Raw genomic sequence first — 13,964 nt, 5'->3', positions numbered from 1 at the left:
CCATAAACATCTTGTCTTCACTGACACTGACTTGCCAAGTTATAAATATGCCAAACAGTTCATCTTTCTGACTGTCCTGAACAAAGTAGTCACCGATCCGTTTCTCCAGCACTGTGTTAACCAAACCGCATAATACAAATTCTCCTCTGTCAATCAACCACCTTATAATAATTCTAGACTAACATTTAGTCTCTGAAATGAAAATATGATATGTTTTTTTTAGTTCAATGTGTTAATACGAAAAAGAAAAGAGCCTATGAATCTAGACTTGCTGAAGTACTATTGACCTTCTAGTAGTTTTCTGTATGACAGACCACAGTAATACCAAAATGCATGTATCATCAATATGTTCTGTATCAAAAAATGCTTTAAAAAATATTTCAATGTTAGTAGAAGGAAATTTTTCTTGTTCTGAAAGAACAACATTGATGACCTTTCCAGTGGCCTTATCAGATTGCCTATCTGTGTATTGGTTTGTTCGATGGTGAAATGTTACATATCAACTGATAGCCAGATTCAATTGTCCCAATTGTATTTATTTTTCTCTGTCTTGTGAATTTCTGCAGTCAGAAGATGATGAAAAAGACGGAGTATGCGTGTACCTGACAAGAATCTCGCACCGACTGTGTTGTTTGAGGCTCCTGATGGGAGAGGTCACAAGTTAGTAGGAAAATTTGGGCAATAGTGTACAAGCTGTCAAGTTGAATCTAAAATGTGGACTCATCTCAAGGCGGAACTTCAGTAGGGACACATGGGAAGAGCTAGTTCTGCGTTCGTTTCATGACTGGAATTCGTGTTTTGCTAATTCCAAACACTGACTGATTACGATGAACAGTAAAGTTTTAATTTACACTCAGCAGTTTGCTATGAACACTTTACATCAATCTTTTATGATAAAAATTTGACTCATAAGTTTATTGTTGTTTTACGCTGAACAGTATACCCAGTCTGGACCCTCTTCGGTGTTCATTTCAGAAATTCCCCGAACTGGGGTAGAATAGGTCCTCAGCAGCCCATGCTTGCTGTAGGAGGCGACTTTGGTTGTTGTAAGAGGCGACTAAGGGGATTGGGTGGTCAGGCTTGCTGACTTGGTTGTCATCATATCCCAATTGCATGGATTGATGCTCATGACATCAATCACTGGTTTTTCTGGTCCAGACTCTATTATTTACAGACTGCCATCATATTGCTGGAATATTGCTGAGTGAGGCCTTAAACAACAAACAAACAAACAAATCATTTCCAACACTGTAAAAGTGGAGCCCAATGACCTCTACCTTTTTAAGAATGTTGATGCAACCAGGCGACATACAAATATACAATTCAATAAACTTTGCCCCTTTGTGCCTTTAGTGTCAAAAGTACTGCTAACAGCCTCAGTAGCAGAGGCATTAGTGATGTCATTTGATTGTGATGTCATGGTAACGAATGATGTCACAATGGTCTGCAAAGCATTGTGTTGCAATTCCATTGCACCGATATATACAATGTTGATATCGTTTGATCTCACCCAGCTGATATCTCTTGTGGGAGCCAGTTTGGGATGATAAATTACCATGCACCCTTTATTTTTTCGCGCAATATTGTGTGGAATGAACACTGCCCTCTTGTTTGTAGCCCTGATGGAACTCCATCATTGTCCATGTTACCAGTCTATATGCAGGCTGGCTCAGACTGTTTCATATTGGGATGGGTGTTCTTGATATATGTGTATTGATCTGTCCTAAACTGTCCCTTGTGCACAACATATACAATATTTGCATGTTATGACAGACGTGAAGAACTATCAAAGCGGCATCAAGGACGTTCTTCATTGATGTTCGCCCAGTATGTATATTACATGTCTTCCAGTAGGCTAGCCACAGTGCGGGGCTGGAGACTGTCCGGAAATATACCTCCAATGCTCAGTCTAAACCCGAAACGGTGGAGTTTGTTAGCCTGAATTTGCAGTGGCAGCGTTTTTTACAGCATGAAATTCAATAGATCAGTATTCAATATGTGCCAAAACGTTTTGAGTCGACTTGACCGAACATGACTCGAAGCATAATTTTAAGTAGAGTTTAGTTTTATCATGTGGAATAATATTAATATTACTATAACTCACTGGACCTTGCGGGAGTCGGGCTTCGGACTAGTTGGTAAAGTTGGAATCAGTCTGTGACAAATACTTTGAGTCTACTTGCCCAAACAGTGTCTTAGTATATAGACTAGAATATATTAGTATATAGACTTAGTATATAGACTCTAGAGACTAGAAGGTCTTCGGCAACCCCTGCTTGATGTAAAAGGTGACTATACTTGTCATAAGAGGCGTCTAACGGGATCGGATGGTCAGGCTCGCTGACTTGGTTGATGCATGTCATTGATCCCAACTGCGTGGATCGGTGCTTATGATGTCAATCACTGGATTGTCTGGTCCGAACGCGATTATTTACAGACATACAGCTGGAATATTGCTGAGTGCTGTGTTAAACAACGAACAAACAATCAATCAACCTAAATTTCACTCGCCTCTTGTGTCACCTTTGAACAGTGACGAGTCACCCTCACTAGCCTCTTGTTCCACTATTGAACACCCTCACTAGCCTCTAGTGTCACCTTTGAACACCCCTCACTAGCCTCTAGTGTCACTATTAAACACCCTCACTAGCCTCTAGTGTCACTATTAAACACCGTCACTAGCCACTAGTGTCACTATTAAACACCCTCATTAGCCTCTAGTGTCACTATTAAACACCCTCACTAGCCTCTAGTGTCACCTTTGAATGCCTTCACTTGACTAGGCTCTAGTTTCACCTCTCTGTGATATTGTTTAAGTGTAAGGACATTAGGGCTGCAAGTATACACTATGAGGCGAATACGATTCATATCACAAATATAGGGTAACGAATACGAATATTAATTCACAATTACAATAACAAGTCAGCAGTTTTTGTATTATTTATTATATTCAGTGAAACAATAACATCATAATTTATTTGACATGGTTTGTTAATTATTAATAAATTATACATTTATATACTGCACTTATCCAGGTTCTAGTATCTGCTCAAATGCGACAATGACCAGTGAAAACAATACTATCAAATTAAATATTATTAGAGTGTTATCATTGAAAGAAATCCATATGTTGTTATGGATATTTTTAGGTACAGGGTATGTAAATATACATGATAGCATATTCATAAATATTCGATTCTAGTGGCCATGAATAACGAATTCAATTCATGAAAGGTTACGGTTATATTCACCGAATACGCGAGTGAATCGTAACAGCCCTAAAGGACATTGACTTTTACAGTGAGTGAGTGAGTGAGTTGGGATTTAACGCCACTTTAAACAATATGAGGGTTATATCACGGCGTGTCAGCATGATGTTGGAGGAGAGCCCGAAGTGATGCAGGTCTCAGGTGCTTACCACTTTGGTTTGGGTGTAGTGCTGACAAACCTAAAAACATAATCAGGGAGAACCGGGATCTAAACCCACAGTCACAGATTTCTGACATGCCCAAGGGATGCAACTCTGCACAGCAAATTGCAGCACGATAAGATCACTTGGCCACCCATGCCCCTGTGACATTAACAAAATATCGAACTATGTATCCATTATTCATTGAAGTCGCACAGATCTATTAGCCAACATCTCCAAGGGGAATAGTCTAGTTGAATAGCTCTCACTCCTCGGGCTAGACTGCAACTAGAGCTACAGTCCCCTTATAGATGTACAACTTGTAGTGTCCCCTCAATATGTCTCCCGTCATCCCAACCAAACCATGCCATGCAGGTACAGCCGCTAACGTGCCCCCGCACTCACTCAAATAAACATAACACTGAGGTACACAGTCACAATAACGCATTCTACATCTTCAACGAATTCGCTGGAGGCACAAGCCATTCAAACATTTACAAAAATTAGAGAGGAAATTCTGCCACATCATTACCATTTTACAAAATATAATTCTTTCTGTCTAGTTATATCCCACATATCAGTCTGCTATTTTAGCAACATTTCCGAAATCAAGTCTAGTAAAATTTATACCAGTCTATGAATACATACCCCGGATCTTCACGGGTCAGTGAAACTAGAGGCTAGTGTGGGTGTTCAAATGTGAAACAAGAGGCTAGTGAGGGTGTTCAAAGGTGAAACAAGAGGCTAGTGAGGGTGTTCAAAGGTGACACTAGAGGCTTGTAAGGGTGTTCAAATGTGAAAAGTAGAGGCTAGTGAGGGTGTTCAAATGTGAAATAAGAGGCTAGTGAGGGTGTTCAAAGGTGAAGCTAGTGAGGGTGTTCAAATGTGAAACTAGAGGCTAGTGAGGGTGTTCAAATGTGTAAATAAGAGGCTAATGAAGGTGTTCAAATGTGAAACTAGAGGCTAGTGAGGGTGTTCAAATGTGACACTAGAGACTAGTGAGAGTTTTCAAAGGCAAGGATCCTAAAGGAGAAACTACGATAAATTACGAATGACAGTGACTTCACAAGATTAAAACTGTATGAGAATGATGAAGTCATGATCTACAATACATCAGGTCTTGGCGTTACTGTTATCATGGGAAGGATGGGGCGGGTCTTGACTTGTGTTAGAACAGGTCCCACGTTCCCAAGCCATCTTAGCGCTAAGATTATCGTAAGCCTACGTTAAGGCATGGGAGTTCCGATCACCTTAGGGCTAAGATCGCTTTGTACAACGGCACCCTGGTCCCTTGCTTGTCATAAGAGGGGACTACATCGGATGGGTGGTCAGGCTTAGTGACTCGGTTGATTGCATGTTATTGTACTCCAGAAGTGTGGTTTGTCTGTCCCAGGCTTGAACATTTACAGGTTGCCATGATACAGCTGGAATATTGCTGAGTACGTTATTCAAACACAAAGAAGCCACCTCGGATTAAGGCCGTCATTACTATGGTAAAAGTACGGATCAGAAAAAGGATAATTCTCTGGACATTGTAAAGTCCTTTGGAATAAGGTTATGGTTATAATAATTCCTGTTTCTACCTAAACGAACTTGTTGACATGAACATGATAAAAGTTAACAAAGAACCAGTCTCAATTATCAACAGAACAGATTCCATTGTGCGCAAAAGGCAAATAGCGGTGAAAATTATAAGCCCCAAAGAATTTCCAAATCGTTATTTGTTTTTGTTTTTTTCTCAGAATTTTTGTGGGGGAATAAAACAAGAAAATAAGGTGGTAAGACCTAATTGCCAGTTTATCATTGGTGAATGTGTGGTTCAGCTTCTCAATCACTGGATTGTCTGGTCTAGATTGTCTGGTCTAGATTGTCTGCTTGCCGTAAAAGGCGACTATGCTTGTTGTAAGAGGTGACTAACAGGATCGGGTGGTCAGGCTCACTGACTTGGTTGATGCATGTTATCGTATCCCAATGGGGTGTTCCAGACTCGATTATTTACAGACTGCTGTCATATAGCTGGAATATTGCTGAGTGCGGCGTCAAACTACAAATAAACAAACAAATAAGCTTGGATTTAAATGCTGTGTACTTTAAGTTTGTTCACCAAAATTCATTTTTCATATGGCAATGGTAAATGTCAGCAAGATTATCTGCTACTTCAACATCAGTGTCTACTTGGATCACTAGCAATCACCACAAACTCAACATAACAATCTGAGCTATTAAAAGTCAAATACAATACATCACGTTGATGTCTCATGGAATGAAAACCACTGTTTTTGATGATAGTAATCCTCATCCACAAACAACAAGAGACTACTGTCAGGGGCAGTTTTCTCCAGGGAATTGAAGAGGCGTCTTAATACAACATGGAAAAAAATATGCTTCGTGTAAACTGTTCTATCTTCCTTGTTTGTTTTGAGACAATTGATGGCATTGTCAGTCTTGATTGTCACATTACTTCCCTCATTTTGTCAGTGTATTGTCGCCAGGCTGTGACATTTGCTGTTGGTATGCATTGAAGATGTGGATGTTTGAGGGCAGGAGAGGACTGTGAGATGGTTGGATGTGACTGGGAAACCTAACAGTGGTGTTTAGACAACTTTCGTTGCTTGTGTGAGACGCGAATGATGAGGTGTGGACATGGAGTTGTTTGCCGTAGACTTTCTTGCAGCCAATGAGAGATTAGATGATCTTCTTAAGTAAATTGGGACTCAGATCTCCATATTTAATACACCTGGGGATTTGGTCGTCCAGAGAGCATCATGGAGAGGAGGGTAATCAGAAAAACGACTAATCAGCAATTGGGGCGGTTTTTAAACTTTGGGTAACGCGTTGGCTCATCACGCCCAAGAGCCGGGTCCAATTCCTGTTATGGGTACAATGTGTGAAGCCCAGTTAGGGTGTTCTTAGATGTGATATTGCTGTAATATTGCTAAAAGTGACATAAACCCTACTCCCACTAAGTAAATACTGCAATAATAACAATAACATGAGTGGGCCCACTGTTAAAAATGCTAAATTTCTCCTCTCCAAAGTATACCTTAAATAAGGAGCAGATTGCTTGGGGCAACTGGGCAAGTATTTTGTGACCATTGTTCCCTGGGTAAGAACAGGTTCCCAGCACTGTATTGCTTGTCTGAAATTCTGTCTTAGTTGGATAGTCAGGATGAGCCAAGTCGTCTAAGGCACCACGATTCGCTGTGCAGAGTTGTATCCCTTGGCCACACCAGAAACCTATGATTGTGGGTTCGAATCCCGGTTTGCCCCAATTATGTTTGTCAGCACCATACCTGTGCTTGTGGGTTTCACCTTAGTGGTAAACGTCTGAGACCTGCATCACTTGAGGCTTTCCTCCCACATTAAGCTGACACGTCATGATATAACTGTAAAACTGTTGAAAGCAGCGTTAAACCCAACTCCCTCACTCACTCACTCTTCATGCCCCAATGACATGGGTCGTTGCTCCAATGGTTGGCCTGGTCCAGACTCCATTAATTACAGGTAACCGTGATATAGCTGGAATATAGCTGACCACAGCATAAACAACATTCCAACATAAGAAATTAACACTAGTCCTGTAGTCCTTGCCAAACTGCCCAATAGTTAAGGCACCATAAGTAGAAATTTGCCACTTTTACAGGGTTTGCTATCTGTTATCATTATATTATCATTATATTGACTGGCCCCCAAATGTCACCAGCATGTGAAGATATGGAACTGTTGTCATGGCTGGGTGTGAATTATCTACAGTTCTATTTTGACAGTGTAACCGTTACATACAGCCTGCTCCGCAGTGGGAGGCGGCAACTGTACTGGAGTATCTTTATGTTACATTCAGGACATTGAATTACTGGGTGCTGTACCGGCAGCTATTCCAGTCAGGTGTCTGATAGGAGAGTGCCTGTGACCAGAATACTGCCATAGATTTAACCAGAAGCGGAGTAGATAGATGGATGAGGTGAAGTCATATATTAATGTGCTAGAGCTGGTTGTCTGTCAAAACTAGTAAGTTGTCTAGACTACTGGACAATCTAGAACACGATGTCCCGAGAATTGTTTTACTATACTGAACAAAAAAAATAAGGCATTTTGAATATTTTGGAGAATTTTTGCTCCTAATTTCATAAAAATATCTCCAAAAATATTAATGATCCTCAACTCTTTTTTGTTCGGTGTATATATGCATGATTGGGCTGCATTTATACTCCCGTATTTAGTTCATCCCAATATGCGCTGTCATGCATTGATACAAGACATTAGGGCTGGGACGAGTCCAAATTTACTGCCCGTGTACCCACTGTAGGTCGCAAGAGTTGAGAACAAAATGTCTGATTGGGAATTGTTTTACCGCAGCCCTCACAAAAACTATTTAGATACATGTATCAAACAATCAGATCATGTGTATACTGAAGTTGACTGAAGTTTTATCTTTGCTCAACCAAATACAAGTCAAGAGTAATGTGTGCCTCGTCAGAAAGAAATGCGAACATTAACGACTTGCAGTGTAACCAGAGAGCTATAGTGAGTTTTTGTCATTAAACAATATATCACGTGATTCAACTATCCATCACAGTCACACACCAAGTAAAAAATATTGATTCTTACCTTAAACACTTGCTTTAATAACTGTCATAACAACACTAGTTAGTAAGTAAGTGGTGAAAATATGAATATTTTCAACCATTGCGCCATACTTGACACTGCTAAGTGTCAATTGTTAGTGTGCCAGGTATTTGGCCATCCTGTCTATGAGAAAGATGGCTTACGCACCACAGATAAGAGCACATGCAAGTATCGTGATACGTATCTCATCATGAGGAAGGTATTGTGATACTACTGGATCCCACAGTTGGCGTATCGCTTTAGCACTGTATAAGACTCTGTATCTGGTAGGAATTGAATTAAGTCTTTGAAAGGCATTTAGAGTGAGTGAGTGAGTATGGTTTTACGCCGTTTTTAGCAATATTCTAGCAATATCACAGCGGGGGACACCAGAAATGGGCTTCACACATTTTACCCATGTCGGGAATCGAACCCGGGTCTTCAGCGTGACGAGCGAATGCTTTAACCACTAGGCTACCTGACCGCCCCAAAAGGCATTTAGAAGTGATTCACGTAAGGAAGAGAATTAATGGATGTCAAGTTCTTTATTATGCTTTTTCGTTCATCAAAGAAGTTGACATCTATAAATTCTCTTCCTTAGGAATTGAATTGTTCAGTACTGATAGTGTTTGCATGAGTTCCTTAACCCATTAATAGTTTGATCATTTGTTGGATATGAGATCTGGTTGGAAGAGTTTCATGTCATTGTAGGTGGAATAACTCCCCGTAAAGTGGCAGGTGTTGAGCTGTCATGTCACATCTCATCACGTCTCATCATGTCGCATCGCATCGCATTCCATACTTGGTTACAGTGCTAGACAGTAACATCTTCGGAACATGCTAATCATGTTTCAACAAAAATAACAATTAATTGACTAATATTTGGTGAACAAACAGAAATTGTTCACCGAATTATATGCTGACAATTTTTTTATTTTACTCTCCTTTTTAAAAAAACTGCATCCTTGCTTGTACTATTTAGACACTGTTTTCTCCAAGTTCCTCAGACTATTTGCATGCAACAGTGTAAACCAGTTAGAATTGACTTCATTGGAATTTGCTATCATAAAATTAATGCACTTCATAATATTTACTATCCTGAGTTGTATGATTGTATTTCAAAAACACTGACCTTTCAACATATTCTCTGATTAACAAAGAATGTACGTCAAAACCTGGACCATCCAACAAAGGATTGCATAGGATCTATTTATAGATTTATTTGACACTGGGGCGTCATCTGTGTCGTAGCAGGTAATTGATGGTCGCCATAAATCTGAGAATTTGGGCAATCTTATTTCATATGTATACTTTTCCTTCACTACTAGAGCCAAGAGCCAGATGCTGGCTCTTTGCATATGGTTATCCATAGTATTTCCATGAGGTAATCAGACTTGAGTTTGTCTGAGAACATTTACAGTGCAGGAAGAAGGGGCAATCATCATGCCATGTTCCCTCTCACCACTAAACACTGGACATTCAACTCTTAGTTGACATTAAAACATTTTCATTGTTAATAGGAGACTCGGAAAAATATGTCCTTTATTTCTTTTCTGTTGTTTCCATAGTTACAGTGCTTTTATTCACTAGATGATCTGATGCTGGTTGTCAAAAAGTCTCTCAGGAGAAAATGGTTGATATGCAAGGAGATGTCTCACTGATAAAAATCTGGAATATGTCAATTCAGTTTGATTCTGGGTGAGTCATTTGCATATTTTATCCATAATTACAAAATTTGGGTATAGAATTTTTGCATCCTTGATGGAGCCTTATGAAGGGGATGTGGTCCGCTAATGAGTGGTATAAGGAGAACTGATTATTGATCGTACTTGATCATGTTTGACTGGCTGATTATGTTAGTGTCTATATTACTCAACACTCATCCGCCATTACATGCCGCACCGTCTGGATGCACACCAGGCTGGCAGACAATCTTGTGGCGAGCTCCCGTAATTCTTTCCTCAATCAAGTAATTTGACAAAGTGCGTCTCTTAGAAGTTTGTGTGGCGAGTTTGCCGGCTTGTCTAGTTTTGTAAATTGTATTTAAAAAAATATTTCCTTGTCCTCTGAAATTACATTTAATAAAGATAAAAGCTAATTTGATTAGAAACTGAAACCTAACCTTGCTCCTTGTTAGAGAGGTATGTGTGTTTGTGAGGTGTTAGTGTTTGTGAGGTGTTAGTGTTTGTGTGTGAGGTGAAGTGTGTGTGTGTGTGTGTGTGTGAAGTATGTGTGAGGTGTGTGTGTTTGTGAGGTGTTAGTGTTTGTGTGTGAGGTGAAGTGTGTGTGTGTGTGTGTGTGTGTGTGTGTGAAGTATGTGTGAGGTGTGTTTGTGTGTGAGGTGTGTGTACCCATATTCTTATCTGGAATCTCCACACGGAGAATAGCGTATGTTGCTGGGACCCACATTCTTATCTGGAATCTCCACACGGAGACAAGCGTATGTTGCTGGGGACCCATATTCTTATCTGGAATCTCCACACGGAGACAAGCGTATGTTGCTGGGACCCACATTCTTATCTGGAATCCCCACACGGAGACAAGCGTGTGTTGCTGGGGACCCATATTCTTATCTGGAATCCCCACACGGAGACAAGCGTATGTTGCTGGGAACCCATATTCTTATCTGGAATCCCCACACGGAGACTAGCGTATGTTGCTGGGGACCCATATTCTTATCTGGAATCCCCACACGGAGACAAGCGTATGTTGCTGGGACCCACATTCTTATCTGGAATCCCCACACGGAGACAAGCGTTTGTTGCTGGGGACCCATATTCTTATCTGGAATCCCCACACGGAGACAAGCATATGTTGCTGGGAACCCATATTCTTATCTGGAATCCCCACACGGAGACTAGCGTATGTTGCTGGGGACCCATATTCTTATCTGGAATCCCCACACGGAGACAAGCGTATGTTGCTGGGGACCCATATTCTTATCTGGAATCCCCACACGGAGACATGCGTATGTTGCTGGGGACCCATATTCTTATCTGGAATCCCCACACGGAGACTAGCGTATGTTGCTGGGGACCCATATTCTTATCTGGAATCCCCACACGGAGACAAGCGTATGTTGCTGGGGACCCATATTCTTATCTGGAATCCCCACACGGAGACTAGCGTATGTTGCTGGGGACCCATATTCTTATCTGGAATCCCCACACGGAGACAAGCGTATATTGCTGGGACCCATATTCTTATCTGGAATCCCCACACAGAGACATGCGTGTGTTGCTGGGGACCCACATTCTTATCTGGAATCTCCACACGGAGACAAGCGTGTGTTGCTGGGGACCCATATTCTTATCTGGAATCCCCACACAGAGACAAGCATATGTTGCTGGGACCTATGTAAGAACACGTTCCAGACTGTTTTTAATCAGATTTACTTTCCTTAACTCACCAAAATATTTTCAGCAGCATCCTAAACTTAGAAAACAGTGGATGTCATTGGGAAAGGTGTTCATCATTCTTTGTGCAAGTGGGTCCTGGTTGCCAGCGAAGGGCCAGGATATGGCTGAGTGTGGCATACAGCAGAAATATAAGTATGAATATACTGCCACACTTCATTGGAGAAATTGTTTGTTCAGCTGGGACGGGTTACAATCAGATAATTTACAAGACAAGTTCAGCACTAAACACATGAGTAGTACTTTTATATGTGGGTAAACCTTTCCGAGGTTTAGACATGGACGTGATGTTTTATGTGGTATCAGTTACAGTAACAAGGCTCTTTAACATGTTGACAACATAAGGTAACTTTGACATACAAAAAGGATTGTTGTTTTATCAAATTGTTCTATCAAATTGTTTCATCATCATAATCAAGGGACGGGTAGTACCATATTCCTGTGATAAGCGCCCACAGCAATATTTGCTATTATATTGGCAAGTGAACAATTCAATTAGTATCCCTTCCGATTGATCAATGTACACTTATTTATTTGTGTATAATACACACTCGTGTGTTATATGTACCCTTATTTATGGGCAATTAAATTCTGGAAAATATATCTGTCGTGTATAATATGCACAGACTTTTCATTTTGTATCATTTCAGGCTATCAGCATAAACCACGAAATTTACGATCTTTCAACTCTGTTTTTTTAATAAGAGCCCCCTTTTTCTAATTTTGAGAACGCCCTTGGAGCTTATTTCGTCGAACACGGTATAAATAAATGATTGTTACCATGCCTGCCTATTCAAACAATCAAAGCTGAAGAGGCAAACAATTAGGTATATCAGAGTTGCTTCCCTTGAACTGTGAAGACGGTGCCAGGCATGTTTATAGGGAGCTGATTTGTTATGGGGTTGTTAATGTTTATCGATGAGAGAACTATTAAGATAAGATGCCCTCTAAAGTATGTTACTTGACAAATGCTTGTTCATTTTATTCAGGACTCGTATGATCAACATTACAAAGTAGTTATCTAAAACCAAACAAGCATCATATATTGACTTCAAAATGGACAGATTAAAGATGCCTTGCTGAAGATAATGTCCATGATAATCATTACCCCTTATCTTCCCAAGATTGTCATTATTGGGGGGGGGATAAAACTCTTAATAAGATGTATTTTCTCGGGGGATCTCAATGATAAATGACTGGTCCCTTACTCCCTTAGCAAAGCAGTAGATATAAGAACATATCACACACTTTGTTCACCGACTGATTGATCAATGTTGATATTAATGATGATGGATCAGTGTTTATTGATTGTTATTACCATTGCTAGGTAGTCTGGTGAATACTTTCTCCAGATATATACCTAATCAATGGAAATGTGTTATGAGATCAGGTTAATATACTTCAGTTCTATTTGCATACCCAGGAGAGCCATATAAAGGATTGGCATAATAGATGTATGAAAGAAAATATTATTCAAAACCATCCTTGGTTATTGAGATGAAGGAGTAGAAGTGAATGACCAACCGGTACAGATTCTATTACATTGAAGTTTTGCAGACTCGTGTACATGTGAAGCTTAATGGTGCGATATTGTTAAGTGATGAAGCGGAGCTTTAATGATGATGTTTACGACTATTACAAAGGTCAGTGGTACCTGTAGTTTTGTTTACCTGAAGTGAGTCTATGGGTGTCAACAGGGAAACGAATAATATGTTTGTATGATAAGAAGTTTTCAAATTTGGAAAGAAAAAAAATTCTATAATCGACAGTTGCGAAAAGCACAGAATGTTGGGAAATCGAACCCGGGTCGATGCAGCTTTAAACAGCTGGCTTTATTACTGCTTGGCATGTTAGTCTCTGACAAGAAGTTAAGAAGTTTAATTAGTTTAAAGAAAAGCTGATGAGAACAAACATTTAATGTTAGTTTAAAAGCAATTAATATTTGTATATTCACTTTTTTTAATTGAAATTTTGTTTTTGGGCAAATTTTAGTTATTCAATTGCAATGGTAATGACAATTTGTGTGAAAAGTATCCAAACTTTATTTGCTTCATGGACAGTTGTTAAAATGTCAGTGCAGATTTATCATGGATGGCACTGTCCTCTCAGATTGTTGGGTGTTTAGCACAGATATCCCATGCCCTTTGAACTCTTCGAATAAATTCTGGCTACAAATATGTTGCTGCAAAGAGAACAATAGAAATTGAAAGGTAACAATGTTTCCCCTTTGTAGCCAGTTCACAATGGTGTATATATATAATCCAGTCTTTGTGATGTCATGACGACCTCGTCAAGACAACAGAAGGAGGGAGATATAAGGTGTGTTCACATCAACAATGCTTTCCAGGAATTTCACGTGGTGTTTTATCTTCTTGTTTGCAATAAAACTTTGACACCATCAAATTTGATTTATTCTAATGTAGGACCACTGTAAGGCGATGGCAATTTTATGTGGAATTGTCAACAATAAACGACCACCTCTGCCAGGTTTAAATGTGAAATCTGTTATAACTATGTCAATATCGGTTGTCAGG

General features: G+C 39.9%; 1 protein-coding gene across 2 annotated transcripts in view; it reads left to right on the top strand.

The window, feature by feature from the left end:
- Window positions 1–13,964, top strand: part of LOC139471185 (tensin-4-like) — a 173,199-nt gene that overhangs the window by 33,781 nt on the left and 125,454 nt on the right. The window lies entirely within an intron of this gene.

This window comes from Haliotis cracherodii, unplaced genomic scaffold (assembly GCF_022045235.1).
Source record: "Haliotis cracherodii isolate W230 unplaced genomic scaffold, xgHalCrac1.p SCAF_22, whole genome shotgun sequence".
Classification (NCBI taxonomy): domain Eukaryota; kingdom Metazoa; phylum Mollusca; class Gastropoda; order Lepetellida; family Haliotidae; genus Haliotis; species Haliotis cracherodii.
Note: the sequence above shows the minus strand (reverse complement) of the source record. Positions and strands in the feature narration are given on the sequence as shown.